This window comes from Malaclemys terrapin, chromosome 13, assembly GCF_027887155.1.
Source record: "Malaclemys terrapin pileata isolate rMalTer1 chromosome 13, rMalTer1.hap1, whole genome shotgun sequence".
NCBI lineage: Eukaryota > Metazoa > Chordata > Testudines > Emydidae > Malaclemys > Malaclemys terrapin.
The window spans coordinates 21,793,861-21,820,365 of NC_071517.1; the positions used below are offsets into that span (position 1 = coordinate 21,793,861).

A 26,505-nucleotide genomic window follows, 5' to 3' on the forward strand; every position below is an offset into this window, starting at 1 on the left:
AGAATGTTTTTGTAACTGCATGTGACAGCAGCATGAGAAATGCGGCCCACAGTAAATATTAGGAAAAGAAGAATCATTTCCATAGTAGTATGGTTGTAAAAAGTGACAGCTAAAAAGCTAGCACAGGGCTACCTTCTCCCTCTCACTTGCTGTATTAGAGTAGAACATAAGAACATAAGAACAGCCATACTGGTCAGACCAAAGGTCCATCTATCCCAGTATCCTGTCTTCCGACAGTGGCCAATGCCAGGTGCTTCAGAGGAAATGACCAGAACAGGTAATCATCAAGTGATTCATCCCCTGTCACCCATTCCCAGCTTCTGGCAAACAGCCTAGGGACACCATCCCTGTCCATCCTGGCTAACAGCCATTGATGAACCTATCCTCCATGAATGTATCTAGTTCTTTTTTGATCCCTGTTAGTATCTTGGCCTTCACAACATCCTCTGACAAAGAGTCCATAGGTGACTGTGCGTTGTCTGAATAAATACTTCCTTTTGTTTGTTTTAAAACTGCTGCCCATTAATTTCATTTGGTGACTGCTAGTTCTTGTGTTATGAGAAGGAGTAAATAACACTTCCTTATTTACTTTCTCCACGCCAGTCATGATTTTATAGACCTCTATTTTATCCCCCTCAGTTGTCTCTTTTCCAAGCTGAAAAGCCCCAGTCTTATTAGAACCTCAGAGTTATGAACACCTCGGGAGTGGAGGTTGTTTGTAACTCTGAACAACATTATGGTTAATCTTTCAAAGGTTTACAACTGAACATTGATTTAATACAGCTTTGAAACCGTACTATGCAGAAGAAAAATGCTGCTTTCCCTTTTTTTAGTCATTTACGTTTAACACGGTACCATACTGTATTTGCTTCTTCTTCTTTTCTTTTTCTTTTTTTTTTTGTCTCTGCTGCTGCCTGATTGTGTACTTTCGGTTCCAAATAAGCTGTGCGGTTGACTGGTCAGTTCAGAAAAGAACAACCCGAACGCTTTGTTCAGAATTATGAACGTTTCAGAGTTACGAACAATTCCATTCCCGAGATGTTCGTAACCCTGAGGGTCTACTGTAATTGTGGCTGTGAGAGGTTACCAAATCATTGTAAGCTCTTTGGGTTGTGAGTCACCATCTTTTTATGGTGTGTTTGTACAGTGCCTGGCACAGTAAGGCACAGATCTCTGACTGAGGCCTCAGGTACTACCACAAACCAAATAATGAACACAAATACAAATCATATAATCCATGTTACTTTTTGCTGTGAACATAATTTTGCTCAGAATCTGGCCCATTTGTCCTTGAAATTAGGCTCATTTTTCACTGAAAATTGTCTTGTTTTAATACAATGTTTTCCACCTCCTCCAAAATAAAGACTCTTTAAAGTAAGTGTGAGGTGAATCTGGCCCACCAAGGCCATTTGGTATCCAGACTGAGAACTGAGTTTTTCCTGATTAATTAAAAGGACGTGTTTTATGCCCACTGAAGCGACTGCTCTTATATGGGGATGAATGCTACAGGAAAACCTCAAACAGATGGCTATGCAATTACAAGGGACTGCAGCCATAACACAAGCAAAATCAAAGGAGAGCCTTATTGTGCACACAGTGAGAGACATTCCTTACTTCCAACAAGCTCCCATTCTCAACGATGGACAAGTGAGACAGAAAGCATTATGATGCCCATTGTACAGACCAGTAACTAAGGCACAGACAGAGTAAATGACTCTTAGGAGAACCTAAGGTCACACCTGAAGCCTGTAGCAGAGCCAGAAATTGATCCCTGCTCTCTCCGGTCTTAGTCCTGAGATTTAACCATGGGACTATCCAAACAGGGCTGTGTAAACCATCAGTTTAGCAGTGTGGTTTTCTTCCAGTGCTCAGTGGCAGCAGAATGCCGCAAAGCAGAATGTGAACATAAAGCCCAACCACTGAGATCCCCTACCTGCCACACCATGTCGATGGGTGCTTAGGCATGTTCTGTGTGGAAATGATCCTACTGTAATGCCCGGTACTAGGAACTAGTGTAAATCCCAAGGAAGGAGCAGAATTGTTTCAGGAATAATCAACAATCTTGTGAAACTTTGGAAGAAACGAGGCCAAGAAAATTTGGGCTGAATATCATGAAGAACCTGAATGAGGTGGGAGGTTGTAATAGCTTCCTGGGGAAATCCCTTTGCTAGTGTCTTTTAACCAGGCTGGTTAATTACCTAGAAATATGGTCCTGCATTTGCAGGAAGGTAGCTAAGTCCTAAAAGGCTTTTTCCATTCAGATGTCACCCACTCCTTCTCCACAAGGGAGATACGTGCAGCTTTGCTTCTCCTTTCCTAGGGGTTCTTGAAAGAACATTCATGGGAACGTCTTTGGTTCAGGCTGCAGGATACAGAAAGGGGAAGGGCTGTGGGATATGTGGGGGATACCCAGAGTTGTTTTAATGATTATTTATTATTTGTATTGCAATAGCACCTAGGAGGTTGGGAATTTTCTGACAGTATTTTTTTGCAGGAAAACACCGATTCTTTGAAAGTGAAACTGTTCACACGAAAGGTTCGGTTTTGAAAAACTTCCCAACTTGGGGGGAAAAAATTTAAAAAAAAAGTTTTGAAATTGTCAAAATATCCCATTTCAATATTTTCAAAATGAAAACTTTCATTTTTCCATGGAAATGACTTTCCTTTTTGAAATTTTAGTTAATTTATCCTAACAAAAACCAAAACAAAATATGTATTTTTAAAGTTGCAATTGAAATGAAACATTTTGGTTGACTCAACCCGAAATTCTTTTCGGATTAGCAGTTCGTGGCAAATTTGATTTTGACATTTTGACCTGATTCAAGATGGAAATTTTTTTTAAATCTCAAAAATTCTCATAAGATAGGAGAACCTTTTCCAACTCTGCTCTACCTAGGAGCCCCAGTCCTGGAACAGGGCCCAATTGTGCTCTGCGCTGTACAAACACAGAACAAGAAGATAGATTTTTAGCCCCTTGGGGCAGGGACTAAGTACTAATCACAGTTTGCAGCATCGTCTGTGCCCCCAAAACCATCCTTACCTCACTTACCAGCTTTCCCCTTCCAGATGGTGGAGCCCCATCCCCAATTTAAAAGGATCATGGGCAGAGGTCACTGGGGAGTCCCTCCAGGAGCCATACTTCCAGGAGGCTGGATGGCAGGATGGAGGATGAGGGAAGACAGAAACCAGTGCAGAAGCACAGGGTTTCCATACAGATGGCCCTATGCCTTCATGGATCCCCAGGAGCAGGAAGCAGTGAATTTCTCCTGGGGTGAGGGAGTAGGCCCTTGTGTTTCTATGGGGGCCCTGACACTGTTCTAGATAGCTGCTAATGACCATGTTACCTACGAGGCAGTGGCTAGAAGGCTGGTGGTTAGAAAGCACTACCATCATCATGCCGTTGTCTCGCATTTGGTAAGGATCATACTTATTATCAGATGAGATCATGAAAATGAAGGAAAAAGCAAACCAAGCTGTCAGTACAGGCTGGGAGGGATAACGGCTTAAGTATTAGTCAGAAAGAGTCGAAAGTTCACTCTATTCCCACAGCCAAAAAGCTTTGTAAATGCCGAGCTCAGGTTGAGAAGCATGAAAGAGACAGGAAATTCTCAGCGAGGGTTTCTCCATCACAATCTCCCCCTTGCTGGTCAGCATCACTTGGGGGCGATGGAAGCCTCAGTGCTCAAGAGATTTAAACTGGACAAAGTTAGACCCATGCATATCTTGGCTCATCCCTTGAATAGAACATGTTCCTTAACCTGTGGTTTGGTTAACTCCTCTCCTTTGCCTTTTGCTGCTGGGATCCCAGTCAATTGCTGCCACCGAAGCACTGTACCAGGGCTTCTTTGGCTTTTGACATCCAGCAATATACACACAGGGTCAGAATCTGATAATAAGTGAAGATACTCCAGATTTACCCCAGGGTAAATGAGTCAGAGTCCATCCCAATGGGCTTGGGAAAGCCAAATACCACAGGTCCTAAGGCTTCTGCATTCTGGAGCCTGAGCACAAGACTGATACTGGTCATGGAAAGTCCCCAAAGACTCCACTCCTATCAGGGGAGAACACAGAGAGCCCACTCCAAAAAGATGCTTGCTGGCATCAGACTTAATAAGATTCCCTTGAAGAGTGACGCTACAAAGGCAGGGGGGAAGATGCCAATAAAAGCAGGCACCCAAAGTAGAGTCTTGCAACCTGACCCAACCCCAGTGAGATCCAACTACAAGCATCGGGCTCAGGTCGGGGCATCTCTGATCACCTCCTCCTGCCAGGTGGTCAGCGCAGCGGCAGCCATGTGCCCTGCTCCTGCTGGCCAACACCACCTCGCTGCGCTGCATGGACTGCCAACAAGTTGCTGTGTCTCTCACTCCGCAGCCCACACAGGGCAGCGAGGTGGCGGCAGCCAGCAGGAGTGGGGCACGGAGCCACCACTGCTCTGACCCCACGGGCAGGAGGCAGCCGGAGGTGGATCACAGGCATGAGGAACAGGAAGCCCCCATCAGGCTGAACCCTAAGGATGAGGCAGCGGCAGTGCTGACACAGGTACAGGAGGAAGCGTTGGGTTGGTTCTGAAAATGACTCAGCGCTCTTGGGTGGGTTCAGGTTGGCTGTGCTCAGGTCCAGCTTGGGCTTTTCAATTAGAGCTGAGCAGATCTCTAACCCAAGGGGCCTATGGAAGATCATATCATACCTCGAGAGGTGATGGCTCCACAAGTCAGGAATACTGCATATGAATGAAGACACGGAGAGCCACGGGAGAGGGAGGGAGCCAGGCAGGGGATAGTAGTGACCATGAGAGGTGTGCACCCCCCAGCTCTTCTGAAGGCACTTTCCTAGCCTCTGCCACAATGCTTCCTCCTCTGGGAGCTGCAACTATGGCAGTGTCACAACCTTCATGTCCCGCTGCAGGCTGTGTCTCCAAAGCCACTGAGCAGCCTGCTATGGGAATCCCCCTCCATTGCAACGATTGTGACACTGGGCCACTTCTACATGTTAGAAACAGATTGGTCTGATGTGCTTTCTCCCCAATCCAACGCAGAGAAGGGCCCAGATCTAATCCCCTGATGGGACTTGCTGGAACGCAGAGAAAGTCCAGATCCAGATGTAGCTCTGAACTCAATGGCTCAGGCCTGTCTGTGGTATACACACAGTACAAATACTATTTATGGGGTAGGCACCAGGATAAATAGAAAACACATTTCCCTGCTCCCTACAAAGAGGAAAAGAGAACCACATACCCCCGTTACAGGCCTCCCCTCGGCATGTTTACTATTTGGTTTCCATCAGCCAGTATCTTTGAACAGTCTCATTACCATAACATGTGACCTGAAATATGGGTCAGACCCTCAGCTGCTATAAATCAGCACCACTCTAATGGGGCAATGCCGATACACACTAGCTGGGGATCTGGCTCACACTTTGCACTTGTAAACAGTCACCATCAGGTTCATAGATTCCAAGGCCAGAAGGGACCACTGTGATCAGCTAGTCTGACCTCCTGTATAGCACAGGTCAGAGAACAGCTGTAGAATGTAAACTTTGGTCCTATCTGTCCAATTAAATGAACAGCATCTTTCCTCTGAAAAGGCTCATACGTGTGATGCCTGTGAAATCCGCAGTTGCTGACAGAAAAGTTCTTTGTTGAGTTATTTCAAAACAATGGATGGTGGGGGGATGAGGTAGGATCAGTTTGATTTTTGGTTGTGTCAAATATTTAACCAAAGAGGGGGAATCTGTGTGCACCTCACTGACCAAAGTGAAGGTGTGAATGTAAAACACCTGACATTTGTAAAAAAAAATTAGATGTGGTTAAAGTATTCAAAGCCAGATCCACAATCAGTGTAAATCAGCATTACTTTGCTACTTTCATTAGCTTGAAGCCACTTGACACCAGCTGAGGCTCTGGCCATGTGGTTTTCCAGCTGTACTGATTGTTTGTTATTCCTGATGCTCAAGTTCCAGTCATGTCGGAGGGCCACAGTCTGCTCTCAGTTATACCACTGTCACCTGCAGTCTTTTGGCCCTGTTGTTATTTTAGAGCCTAGTCCTGCCATCTTTACTCAGTTCTGATCCAGTTGATATTAGGGCAAAATTCCCACTGAGCTCAATGACTCCAAAGGGGGACAGGCTGTCATTTGGGGAAGGGGAAACATGGGGAGTAACCCTGCTCTTTTCCTCCCCGTGGGTGGGCAGTAGGGTTCCAATGAGCTCCCCATTCTCTCAATTGGTAGAAGGAATGGTTGCACCCTAGAAAACAATGTGGAAAATTGTGGAACAATATGGAATTCCAACAAAATTAATTAACATTATGAAGGCATTCTATGCCAAATCAAAATGCTGCATTGAAATGGAAAATGGTTGAATAAGCCATTCAGCATCAAGACAGGTATAAGGCAGAGGTACATCCTGTCTCCTTTTTTGTTTATGCTAGTCATCGACTATGGATTAAAACAATGTGACAGTGATATATATGGCCTAAAATGGAACAATTCAAGCCTACATGACCTAGACTTTGCTGACGACATTGCTCTTATCGGTGAAGATGCCAACGGACTACAAAAATGCACAAACCATGTAAAAGAAGTAATGGAGAAGATAAGTTTGAGATACAATACAAAGAAATGTAAAGTCCTGCTAATGGGGACTGCAGGGACAGAAATCAAAATTGAAGAAGAGAACTGGAGAAGGTGGACAATTTTATGTATCTTGGAAGTACCATCAGCCAAGATGGTACTAGTTCCGAGGAAATAAGAATAAGAATTGGGAAGGCAAACACTATATTTGGAAGACTCAAAAACATCTGGCAACTCAAAAACATCTCCCTCAAGACAAAACTGAATGTGTACAAAGCAATTGGTATCGCCATCACAACATATAGCAGTGAGACATGGCAACTTACCAAGAAAGATACGCAAAAGCTGGATGCATTTCATCACAAATGTCTGAGAGGAATATTGGGAATAACATATAGAGATAGGAAGACAAATGAACTCAGAAAAATTACTGGACAAGGTGCCCTCTCACAAATAATCTACAAAAAAAGACATCAGTGGGTGGGACATGTGCTGAGAATGGAAAAAAGAACGCTTGCCAAATACTGTCCTTGAATGGAAGCCAGAAAACACAAGAAGAAAGAGAGGAAGACCATGAATAATATGGAAATGAACAGTTCTGAACGACATCAAACACCTCAACATGAAATGGGAAGTTTCGGAGAGAAGGGCAGTTGACAGGCAAATGTGGGTAGCCCAATGTGCAGCAAAGCACGGGCTGGACTAAGATCTCTGGTAAGGAAAGAATAACAGTATTGGGATCCTTCTGCAGAAAAGATAATAGGACTGATTCTCCTCTTAGTTATACCATAATGAATCAGTGTGTAAATCTGGAATAACTTCACCAAAATCAATGGAGCAAGAGCAGTGTAAATCTGGTGTAAAGGGGAGAACTAGATTCTATGGCTAAGATTTAAAAAGCAGTCATGGGGATTTAGACTCATAGCTTCCATTATTATTAATTAAGAGATATGTCTAAATGCCCCAGAGTGCTTTGAAAACCTCAACCCATAGTCCTAAATTCTTGACATGCCCATATAGGTAGGGCCACTTTGAGATAGTCTAGTTCAGTGGTTCTCAACAAGGGGTACACGTACCCCTGGGGGTACACAAAGGTCTTCCTAGAGCAACTCATCTAGATATTTGCCCAGTTTTACAACAGGCTACATAAAAAGCACTACAAAGTCAGGACAAATTAAAATTTCATACAGACAATGACTCGTTTATACTGCTCTATATACTACACACTGAAAGGTAAGTACAATATTTATATTCCAATCTATGTACTTCATAATTATATGATAAAAATGAGAAAGTAAACAATTTTTCAGTAATAGTGTGCGGTGACACTTTTCATTTCAACTCTCTCATATTGTTTCAGTAATGTCAACATATTTCATTTTGATAAGGTGATGTTTGGACTTTCTCATTTAAATTCATTGGTTATATTCTATTTAATATTCTATATATTACATTCAATATTTATACAATATTATAATGTTTAGACATTACTGAAGTGAAATATTTTTATCTTATGGAAACGAAATGATTCAACATTATCACAATGAAACATTTCAGTGGTCCTGAGTCAAAAATTTTGGGGAATTTTCCTTTCATGGGAAACAGCAACATTTTGGCTTTCCGTTCTGATTTAGAACAAACTTTTCTCCCCAAAATGTCAGAATTTCTTGTGAATGAAAATTCTGTTTTCCAACCACTCTGAAGAGGTACATAAGTTGGTGGATAAGCCCACGGAAGGACAGACCTATGAAGGGCATTTTGGGTGACCTAGGGTGAATAAAATAATTAGGCTGCCCTTGTGAAATAATTTGACTGGGTGTTGATAAATGTTTAAATCACGTTTGCTTCAGAAGCATAACTGCCGCTTCAGGGGGGCTGGAACAATGGTTATAGTGGGGGTGCTGTGAGCCATTGAACCAAACTGTAAATCCTGTATATAATGGAAGCTACTTCAAGTCAGGGGGTGCTGCAGCACCCCCCACATGTCTAGTTCCAGCACCTATGTGCCACTTTCAAAACGACCCTGATATCTTTGACATTGTATTTATTTTCATGGTATAATGGAACAATAAGCCTGTTTTTAGTTGGCAGCTTTCTGGCATGCTGAGGTTTTGTGTCAATGTGTTATCTATCATGGAGAAAACCAGATAAACAAATACTATTGCTTTTCCTTCCTGCCTAGGCTCCCCACAAGAACTAAGAGGATGTTTTGGAGTCTCTTTCTCTGGTTTGATGGCTCCGAATACCAATAATCACAGCACAATTCCCCACCCAAGTAAGTGTGTTATTCAGGAAAATGGCATATTCTTTTTCAGATGAAGGCAAATTACAACCTACCCCACCCATGCACTAGTTAAAAAAAAGAAAAAGAAGACAGTATGGGAGTTAGTAGCAATCAGTGAATGAGTTTCAGACAGAACGATGTAGAATTCCCAGTGTTAATATGCGGTGGCTGGGACCCAAACTCAGCTTGATAACACTGTCTAGGCTTCCTGTTCTGGCTGAGTTCATTCAAATAGAACTTGCTTAGATGAGCTCAAATCTAGACATGTGCTGAATGGGTTGAGTGATAATTCAGACATTGCACCAGGAAACCTGAGCTAGCTGTCGCCTGCTTAGCAGCTGGAGAAATCCTTCCTAGCCTTCATTTTGTCTGATGTTCCCCTTTTCTGACCTTTCACGTTTTCTTGTTTCGCATGCAAAGCTGGGAAGCCTGGGGCAGGAGTTCATACGCAGCACGTCTAGCAATTCCCTTGCAAGTTTGGTCTGACCCAAACTTGATGGTGATGCCACAGCAACGTGCACATTGGGTATTTATATATTGATTAGACAGAGAAAATGAAGTGGATGTGATTGGCAGGGCTAACTAGCGGTTTCCACTGGTTAGACTAGCACTGCAGACCACAACAGTGTGTGTGATTGTCCTTAACTTGGCCTCAGTCCCCAGCCTAAAGGGAATGTAGTTGCTAAGCTTCTTATTCTAGCTGGGAATTTTGATTTTGAGAGTCCCTGACTGTGCTAAGAGACTCTTCTCCCCTGCTTTGTCCTCCAGACTCTGATAGTCCAACACAATGTACCCAGTGCACAGAGAAAGGGTTTTTCCAGACTGGGAGCTAATAGCGCAGTCTCAGGGTGGACTATCCAGTTGTGGCAGGGGTGTGTGTGGGGAAAATGTCCTTTAAATAAACCCCAGCAGGCACATTGGGGTCAGCGATACAGTAGCTGGTGGGTGGTGGCTGTTTTGGATTTGTTGTCGGCCAATCAGAAGATGGCACAGAATGCTGCATGAGAGCCCGTCAGCAACAGAGAACCAACGGAGCTATGCAGAGTGCCCTGAGGCAAGACAGGCAGCTGTTCCCAGAGACGCGCTGAGCACGTGCAATGTTCTGTTCTGGCACTTGGCTTGGGGTTGGATTCTGACCAGGCCTTACACTGGTGCACTATGGGGCATGGGGGTGTGGGAGGGAGAGCCCAGGGGCCAGGCAGAATTGCAGACCCTGCACTTGGGGTCCAACAAGGGCAGCACTCCAGTTCCCTGTGAGGTGCAAGAGATGGAGAACAGGCAGAGATGGCTAGTCAAGCAGGCGGAAGCGTGCTGCCACCTCTCACATGGGGGTAGTAGTTTGTGCCCTCCCCCATCCACCAGACAGCCCTGTGGAAGGCATTCTAAATATGCGTAATCCTGCCTCAGCCCTTGGGGATGGATGTGTTGACCGTTTGAGGTCCCTTCCAGCCTGACATTTCTGTGGTTCTCTCATTCTCCCCTGGCTGTGTGCCTTTCCTGTTCCTCCCCAACAGGGCTGTGCCCTCAGGGCACCACCTAGCCCTCAGAGAATGGTCTTGCTGCAAAGGATGGATCTAGAGCTGAGTGTCCCCACTGTTTTTGGCCATCTCAAATTACACTATATTGTAGAGAAGGAGGATGGTCTGGTGGTTCAGGACCGGAGCTCCAGAGACCTGGGATAAAACCCCTGCTTTGCCAGGGACTTCCTGTGTGATATGGGGCAGGTCACCTAATCTCTCCCTGCCTCTGCTCCTACAATGGGGTTAATGAGACTTTCTTTCTCCCACTCTTTGACTGTCTCATCTCTACAGACTGAGGTCTTTGGGGGAAGAGACTGTCTGTGCAACACCCAGCAAAATGGGCCCCTGATCTCAAAGAGACCCCTGTGTCCTGCCATAAGAACAATTTTAATAAACTGTTTTAGAAGTATGGTGGATGACATGTTTACAAGTCACTTTATTTCCCTTGATAGGCCAGGAGGATTTTCACTAAGGAAACAAGGTCCACTTTATCCCACAAATAATTCAAACCCTTGTGTTCCCTGATATTCCACTTTAAATGTAGGTGTCTTCTTAGGTCAGACCCTAATCTTAAAAAATACGGCCCTATCAGTACTAAGTCTCTTGCTCTCTGAAAAGGAAAGACACACACAGACCAAGTCATGTTAAACTGTGATGCAGTGCATTACTCATCTAGAGGGTCCTGTGGCACCTTTGAGACTAACAGAAGTACTGGGAGCATAAGCTTTCGTGGGTAAGAACCTCACTTCTTCTCTTGCATCTGAAGAAGTGAGGTTCTTACCCACGAAAGCTTATGCTCCCAGTACTTCTGTTAGTCTCAAAGGTGCCACAGGACCCTCTGTTGCTTTTTACAGATTCAGACTAACACGGCTACCCCTCTGATACATTACTCATCTAGTCATCAGCATTCAGTCACGTAATTCAGAATAGCAACTCCAGCCCCCATTTAACCTTCCCTGCTCCAGAAAAAGGCTTGTCCAATCTTCAAGTTGTTCTTTACTCTTTGCATGGACTGAGAATATCAGGATGTGGATCTGACACAACCAAACACTTCAATTTCCCTTGAAGCGCAATAGCTAGTGAAATACACACACGCACATACACACTTGATCGTGAGGTTGTGCCTTGTGCTTCCAAAGTAGAGCGACAACTCTCAGAGTTAAATGAATAAAGAGACATCTTTTAGCCATTATTCATGACTTCAGTTGGAATGAACATTCCCCAGCAGCTCATGGAATGCACTCAGTATCAGGACCTATCCTCGGTGAATAATGCCAATGTGTAGGGCTGGTTAAAAATTTGTATTTGAAGGAAAACTTCAGGGTTGTGACTAAAGAAACATTTTCATGGAAAGTGTCTGGATTCCATGGAAACCGTCATCTTTTCATCAAAGAAATAACCCCTTACCCCCAAACTGGAAAAATTCAATTTTTCATCAGCAAAACAAAACCCCAAACCAAGAAATGTGAACTTTCCATTTTCATTTAATGTTTTCATTTTTTGAAAGAAAAGTCAAAATTTTCCATGGAAAAAAGAAACCTTTTTCCCACTAGTTCTGCTGACGAGCAGTCCAAGCGTGCCGTGTCGGTTTCCATAGCCGGGGGCATGACGCCACATGTGGCTTTTGTCACAAGTTGCTCCTGTTTGTGCCATGTCTGCCTGCATGATTTCTAATGCTGTGAGAAATGCTAGCAACTAAATCGGAAAAAGAACATTTGTGGGTTTTTACATTTCTTTGTGACTTAATATCAATGGTCTAAATTAAAAAATTCCTTGCAAAATGTGGCAGAGAGGAAGGATAGGCTTGGGGTTAAGTCACAGTTTGGGGCTCAGAGGGCAGTGACCCTCAACCTTTCCAGAGTACTGTACCCCTTTCAGGAGTTGGATTTGTCTTGCGTACCCCAAGTTTCACCTCATTTACAACTACTGGCTTATAAAATCAGACATAAAAATACAAAGGTGTCCCAGCACACTATCACTGACAAATTGCTGACTTTCTCATTTTTACCATATCATTATAAAATAAATCAATTGGAGTATAAATATTGTACTTACATTTCAGTGTATAGTATATAGAGCAGTATAAACAAGTCATTATGAAATTTTAGTTTGTACTGTCTTCGCTAGTGCTTTCTCTAAAACTAGGCACATATCTAGATGAGTTGATGTACCCCCTGGAAGACCTCTGCGCACCCCTCGGGGTATGGGTACCCCTCATTGAGAACTGCTGTCACAGGGTATGTCTTCAATGCAATACAAGACCCGGGGCTGGCCTATGTCAGCTGACTCCAGCGTGCAGGGCTCAGGCTGCAGAGTTATAAACTTGCAGTATAGACATTTGGGCTCAAGCTGGAGTCCAGGTTCTGGGACCCTCGGCCATTGTGGAGTCTCAGCGCCTGGGCTCCAGCCCGAGCACAGACATCTACACTGCAATGTTATAGCCCCACAGCCCGAGTCCGCTGACATGTGCTAGCCATGGGTGTTTTACCGCAGTGTAGGCCCACCCATAGAGTCTAAGGGCAGAAGGGACCAGCAGACCATCTAGTCTGCCTGCCTATCACAGACCACCAATATTGCTCAGTAGATCTTGGTTCTATTCCTGGCTCTTCTTGTATGACTTTGGGCAAGGCACCTAATTTCTCTGCATCTGGGTTACCATTGAAGGTCAGATTGTGGTGCATCACTGTGCAGAGCTGAGAGGCCATGTTATGAGGCAGGTACTGGCCATCTTGTTCAATAGTGAGAACCAGGCTGAGGAGGCCAGGAACCAGAACTGGGGAACAAGGGTCAGAGCCAAAGTCGGAAACCAGAAACCACAGCCACGGTTCAGAGCTGGAGTCAGGAGCCTGGAAGGGAACAAGGAAGGGGCAGGGCGGGAGCAGGAAAGCTCACAGCTGTGGGCAGAAGCATTGAGCAGCCAGCAACCAACTGCTGATGCTGAGCTTAAAAGCTGCTGGCTCCCTCCAGCAAACCAGGTGATCCCACCACGACCGTACTGAACTCAATCAGGCTGGAGGCTGGCCTGGATAGCCCTCAGGCTCAGCTGAAGGGGCTCAACCCCAGCAGGCCACTGCTGCTCTGGCTAGCAGTGTGGAAGGGAAATGGGCCAGAAGGGACAGGAAACAGGTGGAGCAGGAGACTTTTACTTCATTTATGTCTACACAGCAAAACTGTGCATGGATTAGCCCAATAGCAAGGATGTATAGGACTGCAGAGGTGACCAGCTCTCAGTTCCTTCTCGTCGGACTAAGACAGAGTGTCAAACGTGCCTGCTTTTACAGAGTGCTTTAGTGTGTTGGGATTCCCCCTGAGACTTCTTTCCACTCTGCTTCCCAAGAAATCAGTTCAGCTCCAGACTTTGACACTCACGTAACTTTATTTGGCATGCAGCAATGCTACGCTTAGTTGATTAGACTCAAATGTAGGAGGTGTGGATGCACATGACACTAAATTGGGAGGAGGGGTAGATATGTTGGAGGGTAGGGATGGGATACAGAGAGACCTAAACAAATTAGACGATTGGGCCAAAAAAATCTGATGAGGTTCAACAAGGACAAGTGCAGATTCTTGCACATAAGAAGGAAGAATCTCATGCACTACTACAGACTAGGGACCGAATGGCTAGGCAGCAGTGCTGCAGAAAAGGACCTAGGGGTTATGGTGGACAAGAAGCTGGATATGAGTGAACAGTGTGCCCTTATTGCCAAGAAGGCTAACGGCATTTTGGGCTGTATAAGTAGGGGCACTGCCAGCAGATCGAGGGATGTGAGCATTCCCCTCTATTTGGCATTGGTAAGGCCTCATCTGGAGAACTGTGTCCAGTTTTGGGCCCCGCACTACAAGGAGGATGTGGAAAAATTGGAAAGAGTCCAGCGGAGGGCAACAAAAATGATTAGGGGGCTGGAGTACATGACTTATGAGGAGAGGCTGAGGGAACTGGGATTATTTAGTCTGCAGAAGAGAAGAATGAGGGGGGATTTGATAGCTGCTTTCAACTACCTGAAAGGGGGTTCCAAAGAGGATGGATCTAGATTGTTCTCAGTGGTACCAGCTGATAGAACAAGGAGTAATAGTCTCAAGCTGCAGTGGGGGAGGTTTAGGTTGGATATTAGGAAAAACTTTTTCACCAGGAGGGTGGTGAAGCACTGGAATGGGTTACCTAGGGAGGTTGTGGAATCTCCTTCTTTGGAGGTTTTTAAGGTCAGGCTTGACAAAGCCCTGGCTAGGATGATTTAGTTGGCGATTGGTCCTGCTTTGAGCAGGGGGTTGGACTAGATGACCTCCTGAGGTCCTTTCCAACCCTGATATTCTATGAATCTATGATAGGACAGCTGGGTAAGATCCCTGCCAGAGATTCCTGCTCTTTAAAGAGAGATGTACTTACAATGCCACCTCTTTCATTCTGCCTCTGCTCAAGGCCCGGGAGCAACATCCATTGGTGTTCTGACTCGGCTTTCCCAGCAGGAAGGAATTTTTACGGTGGCTCGCACAGGCCGTTGGGCGAAGCAGGTGCACACAATACTGCAGCTTGAGTGTCAGAAATAGTTTTGCACAGGAAGTGAAATTTGCACCGCCTATTTTTTTCTGATTGGTTCACAACAAAGACAAAAATCCCTCTTGCCAGCATGCTGTTTTGCTTGCTTTCATCACCTGCTGCAACAGAGCTGCTTTTTAATCTACAGCTGTGCCCGGGAGACTGCTGGCAACATTAACCTGTTAACATCTCGGGTGTATCATCGAAGGTAGGAATCAAACTCCAAATCTCAGCATCTAAATGCCTGTGCCTCTACTGCATGAGCTAAAAGCCACACCTCTGTTATCCAAGGCTGAAAGAACTTCAACCTCTATATGTGCTCCCTTAACCCCTTAGAGGGGGACAAACCACTGCACTCAGTGGTGTATGACACCCACCGCTCATTCACCACTGGGCCTTGAAGGTGTTTTTTTCATCTCCTGTTGTGGCAGTGGAGGAAGAGCTGTGGTGAGGTCCTTGTGGTGAGATATTACAACGAAGCACCAAGAATGTCAGGATGCGGGTGTAACATTACCAAACACATCAATTTCTATTTCACTGAGGCAGCATCGCCAACTCTCTAAAACCCTTGTGTGAACACCCTCATTCAGAATTAAAGTATCAGAGGGGTAGGCGTGTTAGTCTGGATCTGTAAAAAGCAACAGGGAGTCCTGTGGCACCTTTAAGACTAACAGATATATTGGAGCATAAGCTTTCGTGGGTGAATACCCACTTCTTCAGACGCATGTAATGGAAATTTCCAGAGGCAGATATAAATATGCAGGCAAGAATCAGCCTCGTTATCTCCAGATTGATTCTTGCCATCAAGGTAATTTCAGAGGGCCCCAGATTCTATTACCCTTACTCACACTGGGCAGTACCTATCTCTCTGAGAACTTGAAGTCAACAGGACTTTTTACAGACTAAGTTGCTATTCAGTAGGTGAAATCCTGGTGCCACTGAAGCCAGTGGGAGTTTTGCCATTGACTTCCCTGGATCCAGGATTTCACTCAATATGCATAAGGGTATCAGAAGTTGGCCCAGAGCTAGCAATGGAGGTTTCTGCCAGCTCATTGAAATGACCCATTGGTTAGCGGTGACAGCGTTCCTTAGCTGCCCTTCTGATCACCGTCAACATATACCTAGGGAAAGTCCACCATACGTCACTGACATATTCCTCGTGATCCCGAGAGGCACACATTTAAAAATCTGTGTGTGCGTGTTACTGCGTAACACAGGATAGCTGGACTGTAGTATGAAATGTGAGCCATAGGGTTGCGTGTGAGTCTGTTTTTAGTAGGACGATACTGGGAGGCCATAACACAGGCCTGTCATGCTAAACATGTGAAGCAGGAATGTTCAGTAGCCAGACGAATTAGCCTTGAGAACAGGAATGTCAACTTCATCAATTAATCTTCCCAAGGGGAAAAGAACATTCCCCTGATCCCGCCTCTGGGAAACACAGTACAACCCGACAAGGAGCTCTCTCAGCTCCGTCGCTCTTAAGCAACAAACAAGAATAGAAAACAACAGCAAGGGCATAAAGGGAAACCATACGTGCGCATGACCCCAAATATAGCTCGGGAAGGGATCTGTGCTGTCTACGTGTCACACATTTCAGTGCTGAGACACCTCCCTTAGGCTGAACGATTCTGTTCAGTTTATCCAGATGGATTGTCACATTTATTGACTCAAAGGGCTTTTGAAGCAGTTTAAGCTGCAAGGAATTTGTGCGTTTGTTTCCATTTTCCCATCTATGCCTCTGCAGGCCCCTCCTTTTTCTCTCCATGCATCTCCATGCCATCACTCCAGTCAAGGAGCCAGTCTGTACAAGAGGATAAATGTTGTTTTAAATTCTTAAGGTAGAAAAGCCCCACAGTAGCTGCAGTTGTTGAGTTAGGCCAGGGGTAGACAACCTATGGCACGCAAGCCGAAGGCGGCACGCGAGCTGATTTTCAGTGGCACTCACACTACCCAGGTCCTGACCACTGGACCAGGGGGCTCTGCATTTTAAATTAATTTTAAATGAAGCTTCTTAAACATTTTAAAAACCTTATTTACTTTACATACAACAATAGTTTACTTATATATTATAGACTTATAGAAAGAGACATTCTAAAAACATTAAAATGTATTACTGGCACTCAAAACCTTAAATTAGAGTGAATAAATGAAGACTCGGCACACCACTTCTGAAAAGTTGCCGACCCCTGAGTTAGGCTGATGTTATTTTTTTTCAGGAGCCCAGCGATTGATATGTGTGAAGGTGATTAGTTAAGGTAGCCTCTTAATTACCTTATTTTCCAAGGCTTTAGAGGCCCCTGGCCTAAATAGAGCATATGGAAGCAGCCGTGCATTTTGAAGTGGTGTGCAGGAAGCACAGGCCCCAATAACAGGAGAGGGGTGCACCAAAAAAGAACTCTCCGCTATTATGTTTTAACAGCTGGTCCATAGCTAAATCCTTCCTTTGATCCCAGACATGGGAGTTTGGTTTTGATGCCTCTGGGCACAAACAGCTTGGGTTGATGGGGGGAAGGGTCAGACCACGAAAACTAACTACTGCTTGGTCCCCTTAATAATTGCTGTCCCAGATTATCCTTGGCCAGACAATAATTTTGCCCCAAGCAGATAATTCTCTCCAACTCTGTGCCTGTCTATGTGAAGATAGGGCTAAGAAAGTTTTTCTTATTATTTCAGGAGATGACACTGAAGACTCAACAGTGCTTTTTCTCATATGCGCTGTGCTCTTCTTGACCTCAGTTGACTGATGATAAAATTTGGTAACTGAGCATCAAAAGCATTGATGGATTTACCATAAATTATACAGAAACCACGTGTTGTGAAATGGATCCAATATTCCCTTAGATACCAGAAGCTATGAATTGCTTTATTCCTACTTAGAGACTGGTCCAAACCAACAACCCAGAACTTTGGGTAAATTTGAATCCAGGACTCAGCTTTGTGCATCAAGCCAATGGCTATTTCAAAGCTTTGATCATGACAGACAAATTCAGCAAAGCGCTTAGGGCTTGATCCTGTCGAAACTTCCATCAGCTTCGATGGATCAAGATCAAGCCTTTCAGCGGATGGCTAACTTCAAGCACGTGGATAATCCCATCCCTATTCTGCACAGCATTTAAACACAAACTGAACTTTAAGCACATACCCCCCAGATCACTGAAGCATGTTTAACGTTAAGCACATGCTTAAATGTTTTGCTGAATCAGGGCCCAGAATACCAGATTCAGGCTATCCCATTTTCCTCCCATCTGGATGGCTATATGGAATTTAATAAGTGAAAGGAGAGTTAATCAGCTTTGCTCTTGGGAGTCACCAAACTTCCTAACTGGGGCCAGGAGGGACTTTTTCACTGATGGTGCATTTTCTCCACGCTCGATTTTTGTGTGTGTGCACTAAACGTTTAAACATTTAAAACATTTTAAAGATTGTAGGATGCTGATGGCAGATGCATAGTGCCACTGAACCACTACAGATATAAAGGGCCCATGGCCTAATCTGGGGTATGAAACTGACAACAGAAAAAATTTTTTTACACAATGCATATTGAGCCTGTGGAACTCCCTGCCACACTATATCACAGAGGACAAGAAATTAGAAAGGTTCAAAAAAGGATAAGACATTTATATAAATAACAAGAACATCCACAGCTATGCTGACAAGAAAACATTTGATAAGGGGTATAAACCCTCCTAGATTGGGTCATGAGCCAATTACTAACTGCCAGGAGATAGAAAGAAACTTCCTCTATTCACAGGTTTCGCCTTAGTTATCCATGAAGTGGGGATTTCTTGCACCTTCCTCTGAAGCAACTGTTAGACACAGGATACTGAATGAGACAGAACCCTGGTCTGAGCCAGTCTGGCGAACTCCTTTATGCATATGCTATGGGAGAGATGTGGGGTCATTTCCAAATCCCATCTCTCAAGGCTGCACCTGAGCCCATCATTGATTTGATTGCAGATGGTTTGCAAGGGGCAACATTTGTCTGATAAATTATGAGTTGTCGCTGGTTCACTGAAGTGAATCCAAAGATTTCTCTTGAACACAATGGGCTTTGGATCAGCCCTGGGTCTCTGAGATAAAGGGATTGTCTCACATCACTCGTCAGTGTCCCCTGCTGACTGCACCACAGAGCTGCGCTGATGGGTTTTGAAAAATATGGCGTCAACTTCTTGCAGAGAAAGGCAGTGGCTAGGGCACAAGGATCTATCTACAGGCTTGGGGGAGTAAAGTGGGGAAGATGGGAGCATCCTTGGGATTCTGCAGAGTATCAGATCAGAAGGAAGGGAGGCTGGCTTTGTGGTTAAGGCATGGAGCTGAGAGCCGTGACATTGGAAAAATTTGCATAGTGGGGGTGCTGAGAGCTATTGAACAAAATTGTAAACCCTGTATATGATGGAAACCACTTCAAGCCAGGGGCTGCTGCCACACCCCCAGCACTCCTCATTCCAGCACCCCTAGCTGAGAGGCAGCCCCAGCTCTGCCACGTATTTGCTGCAGGATCGTGGGCAACTCTCTGTGCCTCAGTGTTCCCTACCAGTAAAATGGGGCTAGTGTTACTTTCCTAGCGCACAATCAGGTAGTGAGACTCCATTCATTAATGTCACTGTACCCTCAGAAGGGAGTAACTCTAGAAAAGAAAAGAAAAGAAAAGAAAAGAAAAGAAAAGAAAAGAAAAGAAAAGAAAAGAAGAAGCTTCCAGAAAGGTGGAGCTTCTTTGGCTCTTTGCCAATCTCTGCCTTGCTGCCCACTTATGAGAAATTAATTTTGTTGGGAAAGGGAGACAGAGAGGAAGATGGATAATGAAAGAACCCAGCTTCCTAGGGAAGCTATTGAGAGCCACATTTGTACCCATCATCCTGTCTACTGGCCCCTGCCCACCTTTGATAATGCTGCGGGAAAAGCCCAGCTTTAAATCAGCAGTCCTTGTCCAGTAAGTTAGTAGGCAGCTGCCTGCATGCTTCTGTTACTGTATTTTTTCTAGCCTATAGGTGGCAGCAACTCTCTGAAACTTTTTGAATGTGTGGATTGAACAAAAAAAGATTTGCTTATACCGTGTAACCCCATGAAGGACCCAAGGCATCAAAAGTGGGTGTCAAGGACGCGGATCCCAGTGGAGAAAGGAGGGGGACAGGAAGAAGCAAAGCATATACATGCATGTACACACATGCACATGTGCGCGCACACACACACAATGAGAGAGAGAGAGAGAGAGCTGGAAGGGCTATAGCTAGAGTTTAGGACTACTCATAATAATTTATCAGACAAATGTTGCCTCTTACAAACCATCTGCAATCAGATCAATGATGGGCTCAGGTGCATTTGCCCCGTGGATACATACTCATTTCCTCAGATGATTCTAGGTCCATAGATTGTCCTGCAGCAATTTGTTGTGAGTATTCAATATTCTGAGTCATTCTGGTCAGATACATCATATTTGAGCGGTTTTGATTGGACATATAGATCACTTGCTATGTTTCTGTTGCAGAACCGAATAAACGTGACTCTCAGATGGAAGCTTCCAGAGTGAATACTCGCCATTACAAATGCTAAATTAGCTTTCTGCAAATATTCTCTAAGGTAGTCACTTAAAAATTTGCTGGCTCCACCAAACATTTCTGCTGGGAAACTTATTTGCCAGAACATTTGTGGGAAATGAACACAAAAGAGGCACAGAGAGGTGAATTGAATTTGTTTACAAATTTGAACAACTGTTGATTTTTTTTTTCAGGGGGGAGGGATAGCTCAGTGGTTTGAGCATTGGCCTGCTAAACCCAGGGTTGTGAGTTCAATCCTTGAGGGGGCCATTTAGGGATCTGGGGCAAAAAAAATCAGTACTTGGTCCTGCTAGTGAAGGCAGGGGCCTGGACTCAATGACCTTACAAGGTCCCTTCCAGTTCTAGGAGATAGGATATCTCTGTAAAGTTAAAGTTTTTTCTTTTTGCAGTATTTGCCATTTTCCTGGCTGGACCAACAAAGTACCACTTTGCACTTCCCAGGGCCTTTCCTTAGAGATCTTCAGAGTCTTTTACATACATTTAATTCAGCCTCACATCATCCTCCATTTGGTACAGAAATGTTACTATAATTATTCCCATTTTACAAATGGGGAAACTGAGGCCAAGCATGTTATATGATTTGCCCAAAGTCACACAGCAAGTCAAAGCAGAGCCAGAATCAGAATGCAGGAGTTTTTTTTGCAAGGGCCTTGCTCTAAGCACTAGCCTACACTTCCTCCCCTGTCGCTGGATGATAGGGTGTTCGGAATTAAAATAAGTCCAGCACAATACAATATATTTTACAACAGCATTTTTATACACAGCACAACAGAGTGCTTCAGAAAAGAGGTGCTGACAAATGAAAATACTGGCTGACATTTCCAAAAGCAACGGGTGATTTTGGGTTGCTCAACTTGAGAGAAAGCGAGGGCTCAACACTTACTGAAAATGAGGTCCCTTTAAGGTGTCTGAAGTTGGGCTTCCAAAATCATTGATCACTTCTGGAAATCTTGACTAGAGTCTTTGTTGATTCCCTCGCAAGGACCCAAACCTATGAAATATGGACTCAAGTCACAATATTTGCCTCTGGATTTCAGACCCCAAAAGTCTAGGGGCCACATTGAGGGGTTGGTTCCAGTGTATTTTCCTCTCCTCTGGAAAAGACAGATCTGTCTGAATGTAAAACTCAAGACACTAGAAACCACCTCCCAAATACTGCCTTTCGCTACACAAGAACAATCACTGTGAGCACCTCTGAGCTTTCTCTATCAATGAACTCTGCAATAGTGCGTTCTCTACAGGGATTTGTCCATCCTGTTTTCAGCTATGCACTTCCAATACCCCTTACAAATGTAATGGTAAATGGAGCCTCTGAGCATAACAGAATTAAATGAATCCCTTCTCGATTGTGTTCCACTCAAAGAATCATCAGGGTGCAGTCGGCTGAGCAGCTCATACAGAGACCTCCCTATTCTGCAGCAGAACGGTTTCCTTGCCACATCTGAGTTGCAGCACAGAGCCAGAAATCTGGAAGAATTTAACACCCGGTGGATTCAGACACAGGGAACAGTGTTCAAAGTAAACACTGGAACCCCTCACTCATCATCCAGGAATGCAGAGCCAGCACTACCCTGAGCTCAGCAACTTTTGCTGAGAGGGATCCAAGCCGTAATGCAATGGTGCCAGAGCCAATGTGAAGGAAATGGGGTCCCGGTGTGTTCCAGGATAACTTAACCTTATTTACATTTTTATGGGGAAAAGCTAGCTCACCAAAGGTTGCCTACGTGTCCCTCTGGCTATAGCCGATGAGGTACATGAGCCCGTGGTGCCTGTGCACCACCAATACTTAGAAACATGGGCCCGGCTCCACCAATGTTTGGGCTTACTGCGCTTTGTGGGGGGGCGTGCTTCAGGGGAACACGGGGGCCAGAGTGGCCCTGGAGGTTAGCGGGAGGCCTGGTGCTGGCATCAGCGAGTGACCCGGCCCCACCCCACTCCGCCGGCTCCTGGTGTCACTCAGGGGAGGGAGCGGAAGCCAGAAAGAGACAGGGCGGGTGCTTGGGGGAAGAGGTGGAATGGGGGTGGGGAGAGGGTGGAGCGGGGGCAGACTGGAGCTGGGTCGCTCACTGCTGCTGGCACCAGGTCCCCCAGGCCACCCTGGACCTGTGCTGGCACCACTAATCCCCCAGGCCACCCTGGACCCTGTGTCCCCCTGAACTGTGGGCCCCCCCAAAGCATGAGGCCCGGGGTGGTTGCCCCAGTCCATCCTATGGACGGGACATCTCTGCTTGGACCCATTCTGGGCACCACCAAAAATTATACAAACCTGGCGCCCATGCCTCTGGCCACTGACAGCAGTCTGTCCTGACCCTAAGTCTGGGTCTCTTTTAGCTTGTAGGACATTAGCTAGTATGTTTACAGAATTCAGTGACTACTAGCAGCTCTTATTTTCATTTGCATGGGTTGGTAAGAAACAGCCTGTGAACTTTCAGGGCGTCACGCTGAGCAAAAACAAGGGACTATTGTCATGTACGTTAGAATGCACACGTAGTATGACATGACCAAGAATGCTTTGTTAATATGAAACAAAGGGGAAGGAACTACATTGTGTCTTATGGAGAGCTACGTCTACTACACCTCCTGAATGGCCCTTCATTAGGGCCCAGTTGTGCCATCCCTACTAGTCCCTTAGTGCACACAGTCCAAAGGGACCACTCGTAGTAAGGTACTACTCAGTACGAGTAAAGGCAGGACAATGAGACCCTAACAATGAATAATATACAGGCATCTGTGTTTGCAGAGTATGCATGTGTGTGTTCTGTGCCCCCTCTGGGCCAGATTCTCCTCTAATTTCAATGGCTTGCACCAGTGTGAAGCAAAGGAGTTCCATGAAGGAGAGGAGAGTCTGCCCCTCTAGACCGTCAGCTGGGGTAAAGCAGCACAGCTCTATTGACTGCAGCTAAGGCTCTGGCCCCTTTGTGTTTGACTTTGAGCCTGGGATTCAAATGAACCTAAAAACTCAGCCCGAAGCACCAGTTTTGGTTTTGTGTCAAGGTGGAATCAGACAAAACCGAAGATGGGTTGAAAATGAAACTTGGATGAAACTGGTCAGTGTCCTGTTTTCTGATTCCAGCATAGATGTGCCCCTGAGTACCTGGAAATAAGGGTTCTTGCATGATTTTCACCCAAGATGATGAGATTTTGTGAGACCAGCTGGTTTGGTGAAGTTTCTGCTTCTTGGGGCCAAAATCTCATGAGACTAGCTCCTAAGGTTTCAGCAGCATCAATTCCAGACACTGGACTAAACCTAACTCACATACAGCCAGCAGCTTCTCAGTCCATACCTCTTTGCAAAACACAATGTAAACGGTTTCCAGACAGGACCACATGTGCTAAAATTAGCCTAAGTTTAACTCGGACTTCAGGCCAGGATCACCAAAAGTCTATGAAACTCATCAGTGAATCTGCTTCAAGTTCCCAAGCCTGGTTTTGTTGTACAAAACTTTTGTACATCTCCAGTACATATACATTATTCATGTCTTCAAATGCACTTGTAATAAAACACATTAATCAGAGACATTCATCATACATATTCTACGCTTATTGAAGCTAATTTTGGGGAAGGGCTCATGAGATTTTTCTATATTGAACAGAAAGAAACCCAAGAGACAGCGGGGAAAGGTTAATTTCTGTTATTTGCGGGCAGTGTTGTTCCTCTTAACAAACCTGCCTGCCGTGCCATACACACACAAACAAAGGATCAGCAGTCAGGACGTTACTTTACATCGATCTAGTAAACGTATTCTGGGCGACGTGAGCCATTTGCTTTACAACTGTCATAAGGACAGGATATTGGTGATGAAACACCAGTTCCATGGGGCTTAATGGGTCATGACCATAATGGGCCTGGCTGGAAAGGAGACTGGGAAAACCAGTGAGATTGAGAAGACATGACAATTTTTGAGTTCTGGAGAGCTACCGCCCCACCCATATCTCCTTAGCAACCTTCCCACGCATGGAGAAGTTATGCGTGAAGCCAGATCCTACTGTACCTTAAGTGCCTTGGCAAGTTGAGCTACCTGGCATGAAAGACTGAACATGAAAAGCAAGGTCAAAGTGTTTCCTGCACAGTCTTGAAATGGAATAATTGCTTAATGACGTCAGATGTTCTGCCTTTGTAATGCACCAGGAAGACCAATTAAAAAAATAAAGTTTGGCTGCATCCTATTCCAGGGGCATCATTTGATATAGAGCAAGGGGGACAATTACCCCTCCAAGACTTTTCATGGGTATATGTGCCCCACTATGTCTTCCATTCCCACCACCTGACTTTGCAGGATAGAACGCAGTAACATATTACATTGTATATACTGGCAACTCCCCTCCACAGAACTTTTCTGAAATGTGACCAGTCCTACCCTTGATTTTGTGTTTCCCTGCTCTCCCAGGCCTTGTCTCCATAGGGCTACTCTACAGCTTTCTGAAGATGTGTTGCAAAGAATGATGTGTGTGGTCTGATGAAGCCGAAACATGCATGCTCACATCGCTATAGACATGTGAATCAGTGGCTCTCACCAATTACGAGGCAACTGTCCAATCTACCAAGTCTCCCCTCTCTGGCTCTTCCTCAGAAGACACGCAGCACTTCCCCAGGAAAGGCTTTTGAAGGGTGCAGCACAGGTTCTGGTAATGGGACATAAAACCTTTGCCTGAATCCCATCTAGTTAAGTCGTGACTAAAAGTTCCTACTAAAACTGATCAAAATCTTTTGTCTCCCAAAGAATGTTCTGCCGAAAAATGCAATTTTATCCAAAAAATATATATATTGTATATATATATATTGGCAAGAAAGGGCCATTTTTGACTAATATTTTCTATAGGAAATTTCTAAACAAAACCTTTGTTGGGTTTCTAACTGCATTTTTCATTTCAGTTTGGTATTCAGAAAACAACAAGAAACAAAAATTTCAATTTGAATCAAAATGGAACAACATTTTTAGTTTAGTTTCAAAAGACCCCCTGAAGAATCTCAAATAAAAATGTTTCGTTCAACATGTTTCGCTGGGAAATAAAAGACATTTTTTCAGCCAGGTCTGTTTGCGACTGTCCGTTTGATGGCCCATGTGGAATAACAAATACAAGGTCCTGGTCCATTTTTCAACAGATGGATGTCCACCTTGCCAAACCCATCCTCCCATCTAGGTAGTCTCAGCAGTGAGACCAATGACTGAACATTTCTCCTTGAGCTTCTTTCTCCAGGTCAGGGTTGAGGCAGATGGTCAGTAGTGTGTGGAGAACCTTGCACTGCTGTTCCCTCAAGCTTTACTTATTCTGTTGATAGAGAAATTCTGTCTCCAAGCTCCTCAATATATTACTTTCCAGCACCCACTTAGGGTACATCTATGGAAGCGTGTAGAGCTCAGACACTGCACGCCCAGCTAGCACTGGTATAAATAGCTGTGTAGATGGGAAGTATGGCTTAGGTGAGTACGTTAGAAACTTTCCCTATTTAATCCAGCCCAGAGAAATCTTGACCTAATCCCAACAGGAAAACTTGATGAAATATCTATTCCACCAGGAGCGTGTGCTTCAAACACTTAACAAGCACATTGTAAGTTGGCAAGTGTTCGAGTCACAAGGAAAATGTCAGTCATTTCTAATTGAATTCATGTATTCCACCCACTGAAGATAGATACTCAAGAAGCCAGCAGTGATCATGTGAGTGACAATCATCCAGGCATTGTCACCTCTCTGGCATCTGCACCACTTCCTGGAACAAATAAAATGTGAGTAAAAAGACCAGAAAAGATGCTCCTGAACTCACAATGGACGGACGCCATTTATAGATCTCTTTATGCTATTGTAGATGGTTGGAAATTGTGTGTTGAAATTGGGGGGTAGGGGGGTGTATTTGTGGTTTTGGGGGGGGAGGTTGATGAAAAGTGGCTTGTCAACAAAATGGAAATTTATACAACTTTTTTTAATGACTAAAATCTAAAATTTGGGGATTTTCTTTCAAACACCAACCCCTAAAAAAAATTCAGTTGCCAAAAAACAAGAAACTTTTCAGTTTTTCAAATAAACCTCCAAAAATTGA

General features: G+C 44.7%; 1 protein-coding gene across 2 annotated transcripts in view; it reads right to left on the reverse strand.

Moving 5' to 3' along the window:
* CDRT4 (CMT1A duplicated region transcript 4) overlaps positions 1 to 26,505 on the reverse strand; it is a 58,517-nt gene that overhangs the window by 23,535 nt on the left and 8,477 nt on the right. The window contains exon 1 of one of the 2 annotated variants that reach the window (XR_008446884.1): positions 14,761 to 14,821. The exons of the other annotated variant lie outside the window; for it this stretch is intronic. The gene's annotated coding sequence lies outside the window, so the exon portion shown is untranslated. Of the gene's footprint in view, positions 1 to 14,760; positions 14,822 to 26,505 lie in introns of those variants that run through there. 2 annotated transcript variants of the gene reach the window in all.